This window comes from Staurois parvus, unplaced genomic scaffold (assembly GCF_062004578.1).
Source record: "Staurois parvus isolate SC_StPar_1 unplaced genomic scaffold, SC_StPar_1.0 ptg001162l, whole genome shotgun sequence".
In the NCBI taxonomy this organism is placed as follows: Eukaryota; Metazoa; Chordata; class Amphibia; order Anura; family Ranidae; genus Staurois; species Staurois parvus.
The window spans coordinates 410,001-431,194 of record NW_028318958.1 but is presented as its reverse complement, the minus strand read 5'-3'; the positions used below and the strand labels follow the sequence as shown (position 1 = coordinate 431,194).

Here is a 21,194-nt window from a genome sequence, read left to right as displayed (position 1 = left end):
GATATAAAAAGCAATTTTTGGAGAACTAGAACCTCATCTCAGGGCAAGATCAAACTCCTCTAACTCCCTCACAACACCCCTCATTGAAACTCTATTTTATTTTTTTTTGTTTACCCAAGTCCACCATCACATGACTCTCCATGGTAGCTCCTCCAGTAGCAGTCTAGTAAGTAACATGGACATGAACATGGGCATTGAAGGAGGACCCTACCATAATACACAACAGATAAAAGAAGACTCGGAACCTGATTTGTCATGTAGCCATGGATTCAGGTATGAAAGTAGGGCATTTAGTAGAAGCACAGTGGCTAAATGGTTCCACTTCCACCTAGGTAGTACTAGGGTTGTTGGTTCAAATCCCAGCCATGACACCTCCTGCCTGGAGTTTGCATGTTCTACCTGTGCCTGCATGGGTTTTCTCTGGGTACTCTGGTTTCCTCCCACACTCCAAAGACATGTTAGTAGGTTAATTGGCTCCTGTCTAAATTGGCCCTCGTATGTGTATGTATGAATGTGAGTTAGAGACCTTAGATTGTTCACCCCTTGAGGGTTAGGGACTGATGTGAATGCACAATATATATATAAAGCATTGTATAAATTTACAGCGCTATATAAGTACCTAAAATAAATAAGTTAGCTCTCAATCAACGTTATGGAGAACCAATCACAAAGGGGGATTTTCAATAGTCAATCTCCACTCTTCAATTGATAAAATAGCGCAGCCTTACCCTTCAGAATTTTTTAATTATTTACTTGTATTTTAAACTTGGCAAAGCAGGAGTGTCAAGTTGTAAGGCTGTCTGGGCTCAGTGTTCATAAACAATTCTAACACAGACTATATGTTTATAAAAAAAGCTAAAGGCCTTGTTTATGGGAAATTATAACCTGCATCTAGCAGCCTGAAAAGATTGTCAGTCAGGGGACAAGCCAAACTCGTGTAGCTAGGTACTGGCAGATTTGTCCCCTCCTAAGTTTTAGGACTCTTAATGCTAGAACTGCAGGTTCACACGTTTGTCTGCTGCCTATCGCCCCCTTCCCCACCTTGCCACCTTTCTATTTCCTATTCACCACCATTTGTGCACCACTGTTAAAGGGCCCTGACAATAGCCGGCAGAAGAAACCAATCAGAGTCTACTCTGTTCTACTTAATTTGCCTCAACTCCACCCTTTGTGACTTATCTTTGGCTGTTCTAGCCAGGTAAAGTCCTGCAGGCACCTTAGACCTAACATAGCCACCTCAGTGCAATAGTGGGCAATATAGCTCTGGAGGTTTAGACTGATCCACTGTCAAACTGTCCCTTGCTGCATTTTTGATGATGGTTACCATTTAAGCTGACCTGGGTGGCTGGTAAAGATTATGAGTAAGCTTGTACATACTTATACAAAGAGGTATTTAGTGCACTAATTTACCCTATTAGTGAACCCAGTGTATCATACTGACTCTGTTTCTTTGTATGATGATTATATAAGTTGTCTCTAACCTTCAGGTTTACTTTTCAGCTGTGCTATTGTCTGTTTCTTTGAGACATTGTTAGTGCTAAGCCATAATGTGCCGTGGGTAATTCCTTGGTGACACCTAGAGTTTATAACTTCAGCTGTTTATGTCAGAACGGTGGAAGTATTAAAACAGTCAAGGTCAGAATCAGAGGACCCATTTGAACCAGCGGCTCCATCCGGGGTCTTGTTACACTCACATTTCTGCACTGATAGGAAGAGAATAACAGCACACATAACTGACCCCAAGAGGTAAAGCGCCTGCATTAAAATGTAAGTTCTATTCTTGACTGGTTCTCTTTATACATATATTGAGCAAAAGAAGAACAGATGCCATACCTACTGTCACAAGTTAGCCTGCAGTTCCTTGTTTGTGTATTCTTACCTCCTTGTGCAGTGCAGTTCCTGATTCTTTTCACATGTGTGTTTGTCTGTGCTCATGGGTGTCGTCTGCTGTTCCCTGGGTTTTATTTCCTTCCCTTCCATCACTTCCTGGCCCTCCTCCTTGTTTGCCTGCCCACATAAGACATGCTCAGTCTAGGCCACTTTGCCTGAGCAACTTCCTAGTTGTCTGAGCTCCTGTGTGTTGCTATTGCCTGTATCTGTCAGGGCTCTGTCCTTTGCAGAGGTGTTAGGAGACCTGGCACCCCTGCCAGTACCTTGCATAGCCGCAGAAGTTCACATTGGGTCAAATTTGGTTCCAAACGGCCTTTATAAGGAAGCCCTGCCCTACTCTCAGGTGCTGGTTGATCTCTGGCTTCCCAGTACCTTGTTCCTGTTTCCTGTACTATTGTGATCTGTGATTTCCTGATACCGACTCGGCTTGCTCTTGGACCTGTCTTCTCTGCTTTACCCCTGATCTGATCTCGGCTTGGCTAACAGATATTCTCTCTTGCTCCTCTGTGTATGACCTTGGCTATCCCATCTGACTACGTCTGCTCTGATCTCCACCTGGTACCTGACCTCGGCTTTGAACTGGCTATCCTGTGATCCTCTGTTTCCCGGAAGGCTTGCATACCTAGCACAGGCACCACAGGCAGATCCCATCGCAGTGCATCAGCTGTGCTCCTGGGTGGACCACCAATGAGCACTCCTACAGGTGACCTGTCCCACTTTGGGCCTGACTCCTGCTGTCCCACTCTCAGGGGAGTCTGGAACTTAGCCGCAAGGGAAGCCCTCTCTTCATTGGCCTCTCACACCAGGTATGTGACAGTATCCTGCATTAACTACTCGTGTACTGACCCCGACTTCGTTCTCTGACTGTGCTTGTTTTCCGCCTGTCCTGACCTCGGCTAGTCTATCGGATTTCTGTTTGTCTCCTCCCATTGTACTCTGCTCCCGTGAGCGGTCTCCTCATCCTCAGCTGGGCGTACCCAGGGGCCGTGACCTGGTCCCAGCTTGCCCCATCATCAGGGGCTCTTGTGAAGAAGCAGGCTGGGGCTTAGACTCTGCGCCCTGGGGAACCCCAAGTTGACGATCTACAAGGGCTCACTACCACAAGTTTGTGACACCTACTCAATATTTATGTTTTTGAGGGGAAAATGTTAAGCTAAAGTAACAGATTTACCTTAGGGAACGCATTCTTACATCATAATACGGTCCCATTGTATTTGTCCATGTACAGAGGACATCGTAACAGTACCTCAGTGTAATAAGGATAGGTAAAGACGCACTCTAGACAGCTTAAAAAGGCGAGAACAGAGTCTAGACAATCCCATTCGAGCAGAATAAAATGTAATGGAGTAACACCGACTAGTTTGGTAAATCACTTCAAAATCAAATTATAAGCCACGGCCTTACCCTGGGAATAGCTGTGTGGTGTGGAGGATGAAATACAAGCATGTGTGTCTCGTCACAGTAGTTTAACTTCATTGCCAGAACACACACACACTACAAGACACATTTTAATCATCAATAAAACAAGGCAGAATAAAGTGAGGCTAAATTACTCCACTTGTTCCAGCCAATAGCACTAATTTATCTGAAGAGGTGACCTGCGAGACCTTAAGGGCGATCTATAAAGCCATCTGTTTCAATTAGGAAGTCGCCAACCTTGTGACCCTTATTTCAGCCAAGAAATACTCAGCACGCAGCTATGCAATGGTCTGCACATGGGTGCCTTTCAAGGTCATGGCAACGGTGGTGAGAATAACGTGATTCAGCAGTACCGTGTGAAGCCCTGCTTAGTCATCTGAGACCACGGCCTAACTCCGGAAACCAGATCTTCAACAGATTTGGCAGTTTACATTCAAATGAAACTTCACAATGATTACATCATCAAGCCAAGCTGTACTCTTTTTATTCAAGTTGTATTTGAGAAGAAAACATTTATAAAGACAGAATGCTCAGGATAAAAGGGAGAGCATAGGCATTTTGCTGAGCACGTTTTGAATTTTGTGACTTTCAGACTGTTTTGCAGCCATAAATTTAGCCTCCTTGCTGAATGACTGATAACAGGACAAGTCACATGGAGAGTCTGTTTTCAGTAAGTGATGGAAGACGGACTTCACAATCAGAGAAAACACCAAAGCACAATCACTGTGCAGCATTGCTTAGCAGGAATCAGATCGCTTGAAGGTCAACTCCTGGCTCAGCTCCGCCCACAGATTCATTCAAATCCCCCCCCTCGAAGACCCCCTTGCTGTAGCTTTAGTGTTATTATTATACATGATTTATATAGCGCCGACGGTTTGTGCAGCGCTTTACAGAATGAAGGTAGATGGTACAGTTACAATACAATTTGGTACAAGAGGAAACAGAGGGCCCTGGTCGTTAGAGCTTACAATCTAGGAGGAAGGGCTGAGTCATTCAAAGGTAATAGCTGTTGGGGATGAGCTGATGCAGGAAATGAAGGGCAGTTCACTAGTTAGAAGCAGGATAGGCTTCTTTAACCTCTTCGTGCCGGCCGCATGCAAATGTGTGGCCTCCCAGCGTCTGGGCCTTGGCGCCGAGCGGCCGCACATTTGCATGCAATTAAGAAAAACATATGTGCTGAGAGCGCACGCCCTTCACGCTCCCAGCACACATGTCCAGTACTCACAGAAAGGTCCCAATATCCTCTTGTGATCGGGACCTTTCCCGATCATGTGACTGCTGTGATGGCGAACCACGGTGGCCACATGACCTTAAAACCCCGCCCCGCCTCCCGACTTCTGAAACCCTTAAAGGGCCAGGAGGCGCCAGCGCCAAGGGGTTGAAGAGAAAGGTTTTCAGGGATTGTCTAAAGGTGGATAGATTAACAGCCAGGCAAATTGGGGTAGGGAGTTCCATAGGATGGGAGAAGCTTGGGTTAAGTTCTGGTGGCGAGCATAGGAGGAGGTGACATGGGAACTAGAAAGCAGAAGGTCTTAGGAGGATCAAAGAGAGCAGTTTGGTTGAAATTTTGAGACCAGGTTAGTAATGTAGGTGGGGGAAGAGTTGTGGATGGTTTTGTAAGTTGTTAGTATTTTGAATTTTATTCGTTAGGCAAGTGGAAGGCAGTGGAGGGATTGGCAAAGAGGAGTAGCAGACATTGAACGGTTGGTATGGTGGATGAGCCTGGCAGCAGTATTCATGATGGACTGGAGGGGGGATAGCCTATGTAAAGGTAAGTCAATGAGGAGGGAGTTGCAGCAATCGAGGCGAGAGATAACCAGGGAGTGAATTAGGAACTTTGTGGTATCATTGGTTAAAAAAGAGCGTATTCTGGAGATGTTGCGGAGGTTGAGGCGGCATGATTTGGACAATGATTGGAAGTGGGCCTGAAAGGATAGTTCACAATCCAGGGTTACCCCTAGCACCCTGGAATGCAGGGATGGGTTGATAGTGGTGCTATTGATCCTGACCTGAGAAATATTATGAGCTCAGTTTTGGATGTATTGAGTTTTAGGAAGTGGTGTGACATCCAGTCTGATATGTCTGTTAGTAAAATCGGTGATACGCGAGGAAACTGATGGGGTGAGCTGAGGAGTAGAGAGATAAATTTGTGTGTCATCAGCATAGAAATGGTATTGGAAACCTTGGGAAGCTATCAGCTGACCCAAGGAAAAAGTGTAGTCGAGAACAGGAGAGGTCCAAGGACAGAACCTTGGGGGACCCCGACAGTAAGAGGAGTAGGAGAGGAGGAAGCTTTGTTTTCTTTAATACTTGCCTTTTTTAGATGTCTTCTGTCCATTTACATGACATGCTGAGTTTTCTTCACATTTGTCTTTCCTCTGGCTCATGCAATTCCTCTGCTAATGCAAAGAGCAGGGCTGACACGTTGACATCAGTGTTGCTTTCTGATTCAATATAACTTGAATGAAGGGCAACAGTGGTGACATCCCTGTACGAGGTGGAGAGGCAGGGCGGTGATGTCACAATCTCCAACTCGTCCAATCAGAGAATGCTTTGTGATCATCAATTAAAATGCAAGGCATTATGTGAACGGTGCCCTTGCTGAGCAAATGATCCCCCGTGTTCAATATGCAGTAGGGTTGCCACTCAGCACAGATCCCAGACTATAGCAGTGAGCCTTGTAGTAGCGGGGCTATTATATTGATTATCTGCTTCCACAGGCTTCCCACAGGTATGGCTTATTATTACACTTAGCACTTTTATGCACTCTACACCTTCCTATTCTCCATGCACCAGTGCAATTGTAGCAAATAATTGAATAAACCTCCCAGTAATGCTATTACTAGGCTGCAGCTAGAGGGAGCTCTAATGATTTAAAGTGTGATTTCAGGAGACTAACAACCTACTAGCTCACATTAAACTTGGAATGAGCAAGTGAACAACATGTGTTTTCTGTTCTCCTCTTGATACAGGTTAGTCGCACTTGGTTTATGCTATTTTTGTTTAGTTTTCTGTTTGTTTTGACATTAACTTTCTCTGTTTAGTATCCTATATCTTAGTAATGGTAGCTCTCTAACACAAATTTATGTGCTTTTCCATGTGGCCGGCAACTGCCACTATAGAGAAAGTAACCATCTGTATAATATGATCCATTTCTGTTAGTGATATTATACTCAGAATGAGGAAAGTCAGCAACATCTGTTTTCTGTTCTCTGCTTGATACAGGCTTGATAAAGGCTGCATCTTTGTCACACCTCACACTCAGCTCATGATAATCCTGTAACACAATAAACCTGTTCAAATTTAAAGTAAATGGTAAGCATCTTTCCTTCATCATGAGGAAATAATCACTTACTAAGATGAATGTGCCTGGGACCTTTTTGCGCAGTAAGTGAGCTTGGGACATTCACAGTGTTGATCAGCCATTCTCAACCAAGGTTCCGAGGGTCCTAGAGTGTTTTCAGAGGTCGTTAGGGGCTTTTTGAGCAATGAGCAATTTCTGCCTCTCAAATAAGTTCCCACTGACACAAATTATCTTTTTTAGCTATATGTAAGGGGGGATTTTAGCAATTATTAGTAGGGTTTCCTGGAACAGGAAAGTTATTTCAAGGTTTCCTTCATGTTAAAAAGGTTGGTCAGTGGAAGATCCTTTGTTGGAAGCCATTAACAATAGTACAACAAATTATTTTTTAATATTGCTCAGAGTTGGGCTTTGAAGCCCTTCACTTCCATAAGGGAGACTGGTGACAGGACTTCAAATAGAAACAAAAAAAATGGAGATGGCCTTTTCATGTAAACATACAAATCTACATATATAGCATGCATAACAGATTACAGAGAATACAAATAAGCAGTATGTGTTTTATTATGTAATCAGGTTTATATAGTCATGCTATGTAAGAGATTCTTTTTCTAAAATAAATGTATAGGCAGTTAGCACTCTAAAGAAAAGTATGCAGAAACATATGGCTCACCCACGCAGGGCATATGCTGAAAGGTTTAAAAGGAGCAATTCCAGACAGACAAAACCAGAAGAACTTGGGCCTTTGCGTTGGTGTGCACTTTGTGAAAATGGAACATGCTGCATTTAAATACAACGCAACATGCTGCAATGTGTTACATTGTGTTTAAAGAAGATTTATACATTATACATTTTTTTTACAGTTCTGTTCCCTATGGAACAAAATACATGTAGTACTTTGTTCCATATTGCTAGATGTAGCTACGAGGTCCAAACTGCACCTTCTGCTGTGGTCATTCTGACAACAACTACGAAGGGGATGGATGCTTAAAACGGCGACCCAGAGTACTTTCCTGAGCCAAGCAGCATCAGTATGCATGCAGAGGATGACACCGACCCTCCCGCCTCTGCATTCCTCTTGCCACTGCTTGGCGCAAGAAAGTGCTCTGAGCCAAGACAAGCTGCAGTCGTGATGCAGCCATTTAATTTCTCACTGTTGTTGGATCAGCTGCAGCAACAGCTGCCTGGCAGCACTAGGATTGTTGGCTTGAGTTCCAACCATGGAGTTACCTTCATGGAGTTTGCATGTTCTCCCTGTAACTGTGTGGGCTTCCTCTGGGTACTCTGCTTTACTTCACACAGCAAAGACATGCTGGTAGGTCAATTGGATCCTGTCTAATATAGCCATAGTATGTGTATGTATGAAAGTGAGTTTCTGATCCTTGAGGGCATGGACTGATGTAAATGTACAATGTATATGTAAAGCACTGCGTACATTGTCAGTGCTATGTAAATACCTGTAATAAACATGGGAAAAAGCTACATATACAGTTGTGTTCAAAATAATAGCAGTGTGTTGATAAAAGTGAATAAAGCTCAAAATCCTTCTAATAGCTTTTATTTCCATACACACAAATGCATTGGGAACACGACACATTCTATTCCAAATCAAAACATGAAGAAAAATATATCAAATTTGTATTGTTCCTCTAAAAAAATTGAAGAAAAGTGAATATTAGACGGTTCAAAAAAATAGCAGTGTTTGTATTCTTCTTTACAAACTCAAACATTCACTATATAAACTGAAAAATGTTTGAAGATTTTGCTTTCCTTTCAATCACTTAATATTTAGTTGTATAAGCACTGTTTCTGAGAACTGCTGTACATCTGTGTTGCATGGAGTCACCCAACGTCTGGCACCTGTGAACAGGTATTCCAGCCCAGGATGATTGGACTGCATTCCATAGTACTTCTCTATTTCTTGGTTTTGCCTCAGAAACTGCATTTTTGATGTCACCCCACAAGTTTTTATTGGATTAAGATCCGGGGATTGGGCTGGCCACTCCATAACGTCAGTCTTGTTGGTCTGGAACCAAGATGTTGCACCAAGATGTTGCACGTTTACTGGTGTGTTTGGGGTTGTTGTCTTGTTGGAACACCCATTTCAAGGGCATTCCCTCTTCAGCATAAGGCAGCATGACCTCTTCAAGTATTCTGATGTATTCAAACTGATCCATGATTCCTGGTATGCGATAAATAGGCCCGACACCGTAGTATGAGAAACATCCCCATATCATGATGCTTGCACCACCATGCTTCACGGTCTTCACAGTGTACTGTGGCTTGAATTCAGTGTTTGGGGGTCGTCTGACAAACTGTCTCCGCCAACTAGACCCAAAAAGAACAATCTTACTTTCATCAGTCCACAAAATGTTGCGCCATTTCTCTTTAGGCCAGTCAATGTGCTCTTTGGCAAATTGTAACCTCTTCAGCACGTCTTTTTTCCAACAGTGGGACTTTGCGGGGGCTTCTTGCAGATAGCTTGGCTTCACATAGGCGTCTTCTAATTGTAACAGTACTCACAGGTAACTTTAGACCTTCTTTGATCTTCCTGGAGCTGATTGTTGGCTGAGTCCTTGCCATTTTGGCTATTCTTCTATCCATTCAAATGGTAGTTTTTCGCTTTTTTCCACATCTTTCAGGTTTTGGTTGCCATTTTAAAGCATTTGCGATCATTTTAGCTGAGCAGCCTATCATTTTCTGCACTTCTTTATATGTTTTTCCCTCTCCAATCAACCTTTTAATCAAGGCACGTTGTTCTTCTGAACAATGTTTGGAACAACCCATTTTCCTCAGAATTTCAGAGAGAAATGCACTGTAACCAGCATGTACAACATTTGCTGCCTTCCTTCCTTAAATAAGGGCAATAATTGCCACCTGTTTTTCAAAGAATGAATGACCTCACTAATAGAACTCCACACTGCTATTATTTTGAACATGCCCCTTTCAATTAGTGATTCAATTACACAGAATCAGCAGCATGGATATCATGACTGTTGGGTCTGTTGGATTTCCATTACTCTTCTGCACCTGCTAGTAAATTTTTTGCCATGTAGAAATATCATTTCTACCAAAAACAGTGATTGATCAGGTTAGTGATGTCTGACTGCTATTATTTTGAACACAACTGTATATATATATATATATATATATATATATATATATATATAAAGCACTATATGTACTCTGTCCAACAGGGGACAAAATTGTAAGAATGTATTAATAAATAAAGAGTTGCATTAATTTGTCTCTTTTTTTTTCAATATTTTTATTAGCTTTTTGGTATTTTTAAATATGTTTAAGTACAAAGTACAGTTTCAACTGCATAAAAATGCATAAACAGTATCATAAACACAAGTAACAGTTGATAACAATCATGTGCAAACGGCACATGGTTAGAGTAGATATTGTTCAAATCAACTTATCAACACATAAAAAATATGCATACCTTTTTGTGCTGGATGGTTGGCCAGTACACAGAGAAAGAAGTCTGCCAATAACACAACCACCGACACAAGTAAAAGAGCATAGCATGTTAGAAATACTAATATCTTCCGAACTAAGGGACGTACAGGACGTCTCGCAGGTTGCAGGGCAAGAAACAGAAATCAAGGGAGAGAAAAAGGAAAAAAGGAGAGAAAAAGGAAAAAAAAAAATTAAAGAGAGTGGACATCTAGGATGTCTGAATCCTCACGGAAGGTTTAAACGAATTAATGGGTAAAGGTAAAGCTATTCATTGAAATCTCAGGATGGGCATGTTGGATCCAAGGAGTCCAGATTTTGAGGAATCTCTCATGGGTGTCAAAGGATACTGGACACTTTCTCATTTGGTAAGAAAAAATCTAGCCTACGATGGACTTCCATAAAGGGCATGAACTGCTGTTTGCAAGCTTTCACTATGGCTTGTTTGGCCGCCAGTAGTACACGGGTGGCCAATTTAAATTGGTGTTTAGATATGCCCGGGGATTTTAAATGTAAGAGAGTATACCAGGGTTCTCTTGGAAAGGGGCAGTTGAGTAGTGATTGGAGTAGTTTAAGAGCCTTAGACCAAAATCTAGAGAGCATGGGGCATGTCCACCATATGTGGAGAACATCGCCCGGTGCATTACAGCCTCCGAAACAAGTATTAGGGGCGGTTGGATGGAGAAAGGTTAAACGAGAAGGGACAAAGATACCATCATGTCACCGTTTTAAAGGCGGATTCCATAGTGTGATTAATGCTGCATGTTGCCAACGTTGACCATATCTGTGTCCCATTTGCACGATCCTTTGTACCTTTAAGGTCCCTCTCCCATCTGGAAACGTAAATGTGATTATTAGGATTTTGTAGATTAGTCAATTGTGAATATAGGATAGAAATAAGTTTAGGGGAGAGAGGCGTCCAGTGGCATATGTGTTCAAACAGGAACAATTGTGTGGTTGGGTCTTTGTCAGTGAGGGCCGAATTCATTCAGTGTTTAATCTGGAGATATCGAAAAAGTTCTGTAGAGGGGATTTGATGTTTTTTGCTTAATTCTGCCCACGTGTAGACTGATCCTCTCGTGAGAAAGGAATGAATACATTTGAAATTGTGAGAAGTCCACCAATGGAATGTGGTAGGGGATTCAAGGACGGGTGCAAACAAAGGATTACCCACACTGGGTAAGAGCGGTAAATGTGGGGAGAGCATGCCACCAGTGCATTTTGTAGAATACCATATGCACAGTGAGTGGGCCATTAGAGGGCTGATGGATGTGGGTCTGGATTTCGGGGGAAGCCATAGGAGTAGGAAAAGGGAAACCGGGTGGCAATAGAGTGCTTCCATGGTTACTCAAATGGGGGAAATTTGTCTCTTTTATATCTGCCTGGAGTTCACCTTTAAATGAAAGAGGAGAAAAGAAAATCTGACAAACAAGAACATGTTGCTACCAAGTATTCTTAGAGGAGATTCTTGCCTTTCATGACTTCAACAATCCACATCTTGCATGCTGTAATAAACTATGTCACAGTTTGAAGTGTCTTCTGTTATCAGCCAGACTTTTGTTGAAAGTGAGAGTTTTACCCCAGGGCTATTAAGTTAAGCTATCACAATTTCCCACAAATATGAATTTGGACAAAGCACGCTAGTGCACAGTAAGACACAGAGAGGAAAAACCAAGAGCATGTTACATGAGCCCGCAGCTGGATTAGAACCCGTCAGACTGGTTATACCAGAGCCTTACCTGAGCACAAGCTATTGTTTCACGAACAGATCCCACCTGTCATAATGATGATGCAGAAGGCAGAAAAATACTGTGAAAGCTGCTGGTAGGATCATCAGGAGGTCATATAAAAACACAAAAATAGGATATTCTGGGTTATAGATGGAAAATGCCAAGAAGACTATGTGTTGGATAAAAAAAAAGGTGCTATCTAATTTTTCTGCCCTTTCTGTTAATACTAGTGAAAATGCATACTTCCTGGCACAACAGCATTTGCCAAAACTTTCCCAAATGCTTAAAGCCCTATTGAACCCTGAAAGAGTTAAAATACTCTGTACTCTGGAGAGTCACATCGCACCTCTCATACACAAAGCAGTGGCCTGGCTCTCCTGTGGTCTAACAAGACTCTGAATATTGCACTATTAAACTATACTGGTTTCCTTAGCAGGGGAGTTAATTGGTGCACTCATGTGGGGGGCATGGTTTGTTGGACCACAGAAGATCCGGGCTGCCACATGCTGTGAGAGAGTCACAGTCTGATTCTGTAGAATGCTGTAGCACAGGATATTTTATTCCCTGCTGTAGCACTTGGTACTGTAAAAAAAACAATAACAGAAAAACCCATTTATGTAAAACTTTTATCCCAAAAAGGTAAAAAAAACTGTTAAACCATTGAAGAAGTGTTAGCTTTAAAAAGGTAACTCCACTTCCGCAGGAAAATAATAGCAAATGAAAAAAATTAATACAGCATATACCAGCCCTCGAAATTTCCACTCACCCGCTCGCATTGGGCAAGTGGAAATAAGGTGGGGGCGAGCAGTGCCGGGACTAGGGGTGTGTGGGAGGGGCAGCATGGGAGCAGTGACAAGCAACGATCTCCTGTACAGCTTTCAATGAAACAGCTGGAAGCTGTCACGATTGCGGCATCAGACCCCAGACCTTCTCACCAAACTTGTGACCGAAGGACTAGCCGATCTAAAACCGCGATGTTACGTGCGTAACAATGCCACACCCAGCTGCCCCCTCACAACGATTTTCCAGCTAATTGGACCACCATCGATGTACCAGCAACCTGAGCGATTGTTACTGGGTCAGGTTAATTACGCAATTAACACACTGCCACCACCTCCTTTTTGTACAGAGAAAGAGGAAACTCGGCGATATCAGTTATAACACTATAATGGTTGAGATAATCGTCTGCCTAATACGGTTACCGCAGGCCAATTATGCAGAGGGTTAAACAAACACAGTAGCGTTCTCTTTAGAGGCAGGAATTTGTAAATTGCAATAAAGCACTTTAGAAACAGTTCAACACTTTCAGAGGGAAAGATTTATTACTAAAAGGTCAAACGGGTGCAATAAAAATATTTACAGAAAAAGATGTAACTAAGATATACATATAAATATCGTTTGTGAGTACAACACATACTTTATTTTTTATTAAACATTTTTTATGGTAATGCACTCGGCCTGTGCGCCCTCTCTTTGTTCTTTCCCCATTCAGTATATTTGGATTCCCCCGGTCCATTTGAGGGCAGCAAGGTGTGCATGTTCCAGGACATTCTTAATGTGGTTGTAGCCTGCATCGAGTCCATCCTCAAGCGCAGGACCATTTGTGTTTGCTGATACATATAAATATACCAGCAAAGTTTGGTTTAGCACTTTCCAAAAGCTCACAAAGAAGTATCCAAAGTCACCGAAAGCAGAGTATGATGTACACAGCAGTCAGCACAAATTTAAAAAAAAATATTGTCCCACAAATGCTGGGTTTTAGCTACTTCTGCGGAAGTAAACATTATTTTCACCTGGTGATCCGGCCAGTAGGTCTATTATTTTTCAACTTACTCTAACAGACCAAGCAAAAGTGGCAGTTAGAGGGATGAGGCAAACCATTTAATAATGACAGGGGTGCTTACAATGCTTTTATTCATTTATGTAAATTCTTTATCTCAAAAAAAAAAAGAAAAAGAAAAACTGTTGCTTATAAAGTGTTAGCTTGAGTTTGTTACCTATTCTCAGGGCCATGTTTACCTGCATGGGGATGCAGAGGTGTTCCATGCATCCCTATGCAAGAAGTCTCATTGATGCATGTAAACAGCTGCTGCCCCCAAACACTGTGTAAGTGTGTCCCCCCAAACGCTCACTGTGTGACTACAGGGACACGCATCTGCATGCAACCACACAGATATCAAATTGGCAACAGCGGCCATGTAGCCGCTGAGTCCCAACTGACATGAATGGGACGGCCTGCATTGGGAAGCATGGCTTCCAATGGCCACTCACAGGAACAAAACTTCAGATCATAAAGAGTTTTCTTTTTTTTTTAAATGTACCTACATTTCTAAAATTATGATTGCGTTATGCCACTATGTGTGATACAGTGCTATGCAGGCAGTCCCATGCGTATCAATTGGGATGCAGTGGCTGCATGGCTGCTGCTCCCAATTTGATATCTGTTTGTGTGCATGCAGATACATGTCCCCATACTCACACAGTTCCTTCAGAGGCTGGAAAGAATCACAAAAATCACTTTCAATCTGTCAAACCTAGAAAAACACCTTCGTGATGAAAATTACTACAATTCCTCATTCTTTACAGTCATCCTAGGGCTCACAGCCAAATAAGTAATCAAACTGCAATAGAAACAGATTTTTTTTGGAAAGGGCTCCCTCATGAAACATACATGCACTATGGTTGACAAAGCAGAATGATAACCGAGGCAAGCTCCATTAAAGTCAGGACCGGTTCACCTTGAGGATAAAGCGCATATGATTATTTAATGTAGATTATCTCCCCGCAAATAAACAGCTCCCTATAGGGAGGACAATGCGTGAAAAGGCCGGGACGCACCAAGAGAAATCCCTAAACAAATAAGAGCAACGGTTTATTACGACCTTGGGCAAACGGCTGGATTTCTCCTGGTCTCCCGGGTATTCCCAATTACATCGGAAACGTGCCGGGTGTCTTTATTGTTCCAGAAAGACAAGGCAGCAGACAATTATCAGAACAAAGAGGAGCATCTTATGAGCAGGATTTGCTTCAAAATGAAGGATGCAATACAATTTCTGTTTGGCAGGAAGATTGCGGAGTTTTAAGTATGGTATAAAGGCCAACAGTCTTTTAAATGACAACCAAAATATTTTATTTCTTCTGCATGTCTATGGAGTCACTTCTACTCACCAGCCATGGCGAGAGGTAATACCGGCCTAAACTTGCAGATAAACAGATCAACAATCCACACAATATAAAGAGGTTAACTGGAACCTATATTATATTAAAGTATATGTAAACCCTCACCTTGTAAAACAACCCATTCACCATTAAATAGAAATGAAAGGTAAAACATCTGTGTATAGAGATAAAAAAACCTATAAACACTTTTTTCCTTTTTTTTTTATAAGTGATCAAGTGATTTTTGTTCTGAGTTGCAAAAGGAGCTCAGTTAGCTGGGGGAGGAGAAATAGCATCACACAGATCTTCCCAGTGAATGGCTGTGCAAGAAGCTTATGTGTGTGTGTGTGTGTGGGGGGGGGGGGGTCAGGACAAGTCTTGGTGTGGAGCAGGCTGAATTCTCAACACAGCCAGAGAACTAAAATATCTTCACAACCGGTAACCTTTTAGCTAACACAGTATGTGTGTATCCCTAGACGCAAAGATATCAATTTCCCCCCAGAAAGTCCAAAAACAAAGCAAAAGATTTACCACCAAATGAAATCCCAATTTGTCCTGAAAAAAATAAGACTGGGAATACTTTGGATTATGATGTGCGGTTTCTACTCTATGCTTTTTGGCTGACGTAGTCCGGTAAGGTGCATGATCTATGAGGTGTGGAGTGATATATCACGTGTCACTGGTGGTCACCATTGATTTAAGAGTGGAGCACGAGAGAACACTGTTGAGTTATTGATGGTGTTACACTATATTTAATTGTTCCCGGAGGGTATATCTCCTATGGAAGGGAGGACGGAAAAGAAGAAGTTGTGAATTGGAAGAGCTGTATTGGTGGTACCTGCTATAAGGCGTCTTTAAATATATAGAAGGTAAGGGTAGGAATTACAGGCGTATAGAAGTGATCACATGGTGGAGTGAGTAAGCACAAATTTGCTACACATTTTGTGAGTGCGATTCTATCAGTATAGCTGTGTTTATACTGAGGATAATGCACTATGTGTGTTTATATAATTTTTTTTTGAGGATATCAAGTAGAAGATGTAATAAGAATCACGCATGGTTGAACACTGAATAAGAAGAAGGAGAATTTTTCACATGACAGTAGGGACATTCCACTGTATGGATGCTGAGAGAGACAGCCAGAGAACTGACCACACTGTGCTCTCATGCCTAGTGTAGTCAGTTTTTAATAGAAAAGCCGAGGGACTGTCAGGAACACCAGGTATTTCACATAAAGGAAACAATACAAAGAGAACAGGATACTTTTACACTGCTCAAATAAAGGAACACTTTTTAATCAGAGTATAGCATCAAGTAAATTAATCTCCTGGGATATTGATCTGGTCAGATAAGTAGCAGAGGGAGTTGTGAATCAGTTTCAGTTGCTTTGGTGTTAGTGAAATTAACAACAGGTGCACTAGATGGGTAATAATGAGATGACCCCCAAAACAGAAATGGTTTTACAAGTGGAGGCCACTGAAATGTTTCCCTCTACTCATCTTTTCTGACTGTTTTTCACTAGTTTTGCATTTGGCTAGGGTCAGTGTCACTACTGGTAGTATGAGGTGTTACCTGGAGTCTACAGGCAGTCCAACTCCTCCAGGATGGCACATCAATACGTGCCATTGCCAGAAGGTTTCCTGTGTCTCCCAGCATAGTATCAAGAGCAAAGAGGAGATTCCAGGAGACAGGAAGTTACTCTAGGAGAGCTGGACAGGGCCAAAGAAGGTCCTTAACCCATCAGCAGGACTGGTATCTGCTCCTTTGTGCAAGGAAGAACAGGATGAGCACTGCCAGAGCCCTACAAAATGACCTCCAGCAGGCCACTGGTGTGAATATCTCTGACCAATCAAAAACAGACTTCATGAGGGTGGCCTGAGGGCCCGATGACCTCTATTGGGCCCTGTGCTCACTGCCCGGCACCATAGAGCTCAATTGGCATTTGCCATTGAACACCAGAATTGGCAGGTCCACCACTGGCGCTATGTGCTTTTCACAGGTGAGAGCAGGTTCACCCTGAGCACATGTGACAGACATGAAAGGGTCTGGAACAGGGGTGGACTGACCATTTGGGAACTTGGGCACTGCCCGAGGGCCCGGGGTCAGTAGGGGGCCCCATGAAGTGCCCCTGCTACCTTTCATAGGCTTTTTTGGGTGTGGTTCGAGTGTGGGCTAGGACACAGGGGCCCCATGATCCCCTATTGCCTGGGGACCCCATGAGTTGTCAGTCAGCTGCTGGTCTGGAGAAGCTGTGGAGAATATTATGCTGCCTGGAACATCGTTCCACATGATCGTTTTGGTGGTGGGTCAGTGATGGTCTAGGGAGGCATATCCATGGAGGGGTGGACAGACCTCTATAGGCTAGACAATGGCACCCTGACTGCCATTAGGTATCGCGATGATATCCTTGGACCCATTGTCAGATCCTACACTGGTAAATAAAGGCAAACGGACTATACATTTCGCAAGTGCAGCTGCACTCTTTTTGTAAGGAATACCAGATGCAAGGAAAATAAAAAAAGCTATTTTTGCTTGCACATGATTGGTAGATGGATATCATCAGAACTTCACCGCATTTACACATCTCTGGGGAAAATGAGTGCAACTGCACGTGCAGAATCTATTTGCCTTTAATAAATCAACCAACTGCTTGCATCAACAACCAATAGGTTGAACACCGCAACACATAAAAATCAGACATGAACTATTTTTTTTCCTATGCAACGCACCACAATTCACAGATGCTTCTCATGTGTTCACATCTAGGTTTGGCTAGAGATACACTTTGAGGGCTGTTCACACCATAGAAATGCATTCAGGATGCGTTTCTTCATGTATGTTTTTTATGAATTTCAGTGTGTTTTCGATGTCTTTCGGTGCATTTTTCCCCTCTCTATTTTTTTCACCTTAAATAAGAGTGTGTGCGTTCCATTGCATTTGTGATGCATTTTACTGCGGTCCAGTACAATTCAGTGCACAAAAAAATGCAGCATGTTCTATTTTTTTTTCTGGAACTGGAACGCCCTGGAACTGACCGTATTGGTGTCATTGTCATTATGCCATAGGAAACTATAACCTACTATACATGAATTTTTGATGCAGAAAAATAAATGTACTGGACTGCATGTGGTGTGGACCGGTCCTGAGGGTATTTCAAGAAAATTAACTGTATCACTGATAGAAACCATTATTTGCCCTGTCCAATAGACAAATGTTCAAACTGAATGGGACCGGTCACTTTGTTACTTCACTAAAATAAATGTACACATGAATGTAAGTCTAATATAGAAAGCACCATGACCACATGCCACACTTTCCCATCTCCGGGTAAGACTAGTCCAAGACTAGTCCACCCAAAATTCGTTTTTCATTGAATAATTGTGCAATCATAGGAGAACAATCTTTCCTACACACTACTTGTGTAGCTTACTCCAAAGGGAGTCATTTTTTCCAAATGTGTCGCCATCGATAGATGGGATTCATAGCTATTGATTCTATGACTGAGCTAATAAAAATCTCCCATGTAGCTCTAGACTAATGAAGTAACTGCCATAAAGTGGTTAGTCTTTCAGTAAAAATAAATCACCTGTATAACTTAGATGTCACTGAGCCAAGTGCTGACCACCATAAACAGCGGCTACTATTATATACAGTGGGGCAAAAAAGTATTTAGTCAGCCACCAACTGTGCAAGTTCTCCCACTTAAAAAGATTAGAGAGGCCTGTAATTGGCATCATAGGTAGTCCTCAACTATGAGAGACAAAATGAGAAAAACAAATTCAATCACATTGGCTGATTTGGAAAGAATTTATTTGCAAATTATGGTGGAAAATAAGTATTTGGTCACCTACAAACAAGCAAGATTTCTGGCTCTCACAGACCTGTACCTTCTTCTTTAAGAGGCTCCTCTGTCCTGCACTCATTACCTGTATCAATGGCACCTGTTTGAACTTGTTATCAGTATAAAAGGCACCTGTCCACAACCTCAAACAGTCACACTCCAACAGGTTTAACAGGTGGAGGCCACTGACATTTTTTTCCTACTCATGTTTTCTGACTGTTTTTCACTAGTTTTGCATTTGGCTAGGGTCAGTGTCACTACTGGTAGCATGAGGTGGTACCTGGACCCTACAGAGGTTGCACAGGCAGTCCATCTCCTCCAGGATGACCCATCAATACTTGCCATTGCCAGAAAGTTTGATGTGTCTCTTAGCACAGTCTCAAGAGCATGGAGAAGGTTCCAGGAGACAGTTACTCTAGGAGAGCTGGACAGGGCCATAGAAGGTCCTTAACCCAACAGCAGGACTGGTATCTGCTACTTTGTGCAAGGAGGAACAGGATGAGAAATGCCAGAACCCTACAAAATGACCTCCAGAAGGCCACTGGTGTGAATGTTTCTGATCAAACAAGAAGAAACAGACTTCATGAGGGTGGCCTGAGGGCCCAACATCCTCTAGTGGGCCCTGTGCTCACTGCCCGGCACCATAGAGCTTGATTGGCATTTGCCATTGAATACCAGAATTGGCAGGTCCACCACTGGCGCCATGTGCTTTTCACAGATGAGAGCAGGTTCACTCTGAGTACATGTGACAGATGTGAAAGGGTCTGGAGAAACCGTGGAGAATGTTATGCTGCCTGTAACATTGTTCAGCATGACCGTTTTGGTGGTAGTTTAGTGATGGTCTGGGGAGGCATATCCATGGGGGGGTGCACAGACCTCTTCAGGCTAGACAATGGCACCCTAATTGCCATCAGGTATTGGGATGAAACCCTTGGACCCATTGTCAGACCCTACGCTGGTGCAGTGGGTCCTGGGGTCCACCTGGTGACAATGCCTGGCTTCATGTGGCAAGAGTATGCAGGCAGTTCCTGGAGGATAATGGAATTGATACCATTGAGTGGCCCCCACTCTCTCCTGACCTAAATACAATAGAACACCTATTTCATGTTTTGTTCCATCTGACACCACCAGGTTGCACCTCAGACTGTCCAGGAGCTCAGTGATGCCCTGGTCCAGATCTGGGAGGAAATATCCCAGGACACCATCCACCATCTCATTAGGAGCATGCCCCGATGTTGTCAGGCATGCATACAAGCATGCAAGCATGTGGGGGGCCATTAAAACCATTGAGTACCATTTTGAGTTGCTGCAATGAAATTTCAGCCAAATGGACTAGCCTGCTGCATAATTTTTTAACTTTGAATTCAGTCCTCTGTAGGTTGATAATTTTCATTTCCATCAAACGATGGGGCATCCTTACGTTTGTAATACATTACCCAGTCCATAGCAGTATAGACATCCAGAATGAGATTTTTCCCCATTGAGATCTGATGTGTTTTTTTCTTTAATTTTTTTTGAACAGTGTATATAAACACCGGAAATACAAAAACAAGAATGTTACCAGCAAAGAAAACATTTTCTAATTCGGTGATTCAGGACCCCGCACTAAAAAGGAGCGGCGAACATGTGACTTTTTGATTGGCTGTCACTGTGGTCACATAATTGGAAGCCAGTCTCTCTGGGTATCATTAGCCCAAACGACGAGCAGTCTTTGACTGTGCAGTCTCTGCACTGATAGAGTGTAGTGAAGGCATTCTCAGCGCAGAAACATCAACTGGCCAGTGACGCATATGCGCTGTGTGTGGGGGCATTAAAGCCCACCCTTTTGCTAACTCCCATATGTGTTACGTAGGTGGTAACAGGTTAAAGGAGAAGTTCACCTTTCATTAAAATAACAAATAATTAAAAGATGAACTAACGCATAGCACTCTCTCCACTCCTCCAGTCCCTTCTGCACTTGCGGCTGTAAATGTTATGGCCTGTCTCCTGCGTCAACTGGTGTTACGGGCCAGACACTTTAAGGCCTCATGCACACAATGTTTTTGATGCTGCTGTTAGTGTCGTTTTTTTCTTCCTGCCTCTTAACTCCCCTCCATGGTAGCCTATGGGGGAGGTTTACTAAAACTGGCGCAGTTGTGCATGGTAGCCAATCAGCTTCTAACTTCAGCTTGTTCAATTAAGCGTTGCCAATAAAGGATGGAATGCAGAATTGCAACAGATTTTGCAATCTCCAGTTTTAGTAAATCAACCCCTATGTATGTAATCTATGTAATCAATCCCATCCTATGGAATTCTCTACCCCAATCTGTCCGGCTGTCTCCTAAACTATCCAACTTTAGACGATCCCTGAAAACCTTTCTCTTTAAAGAAGTCTTTCCTGCTTCTACCTAGT

At 42.8% G+C, this 21,194-nt stretch overlaps 1 protein-coding gene across 1 annotated transcript in view; it reads right to left on the bottom strand.

The window, feature by feature from the left end:
* The window catches only part of TIAM1 (TIAM Rac1 associated GEF 1), a 575,726-nt gene that overhangs the window by 508,215 nt on the left and 46,317 nt on the right, over positions 1-21,194 (bottom strand). The gene's annotated exons all lie outside the window — the stretch shown is intronic.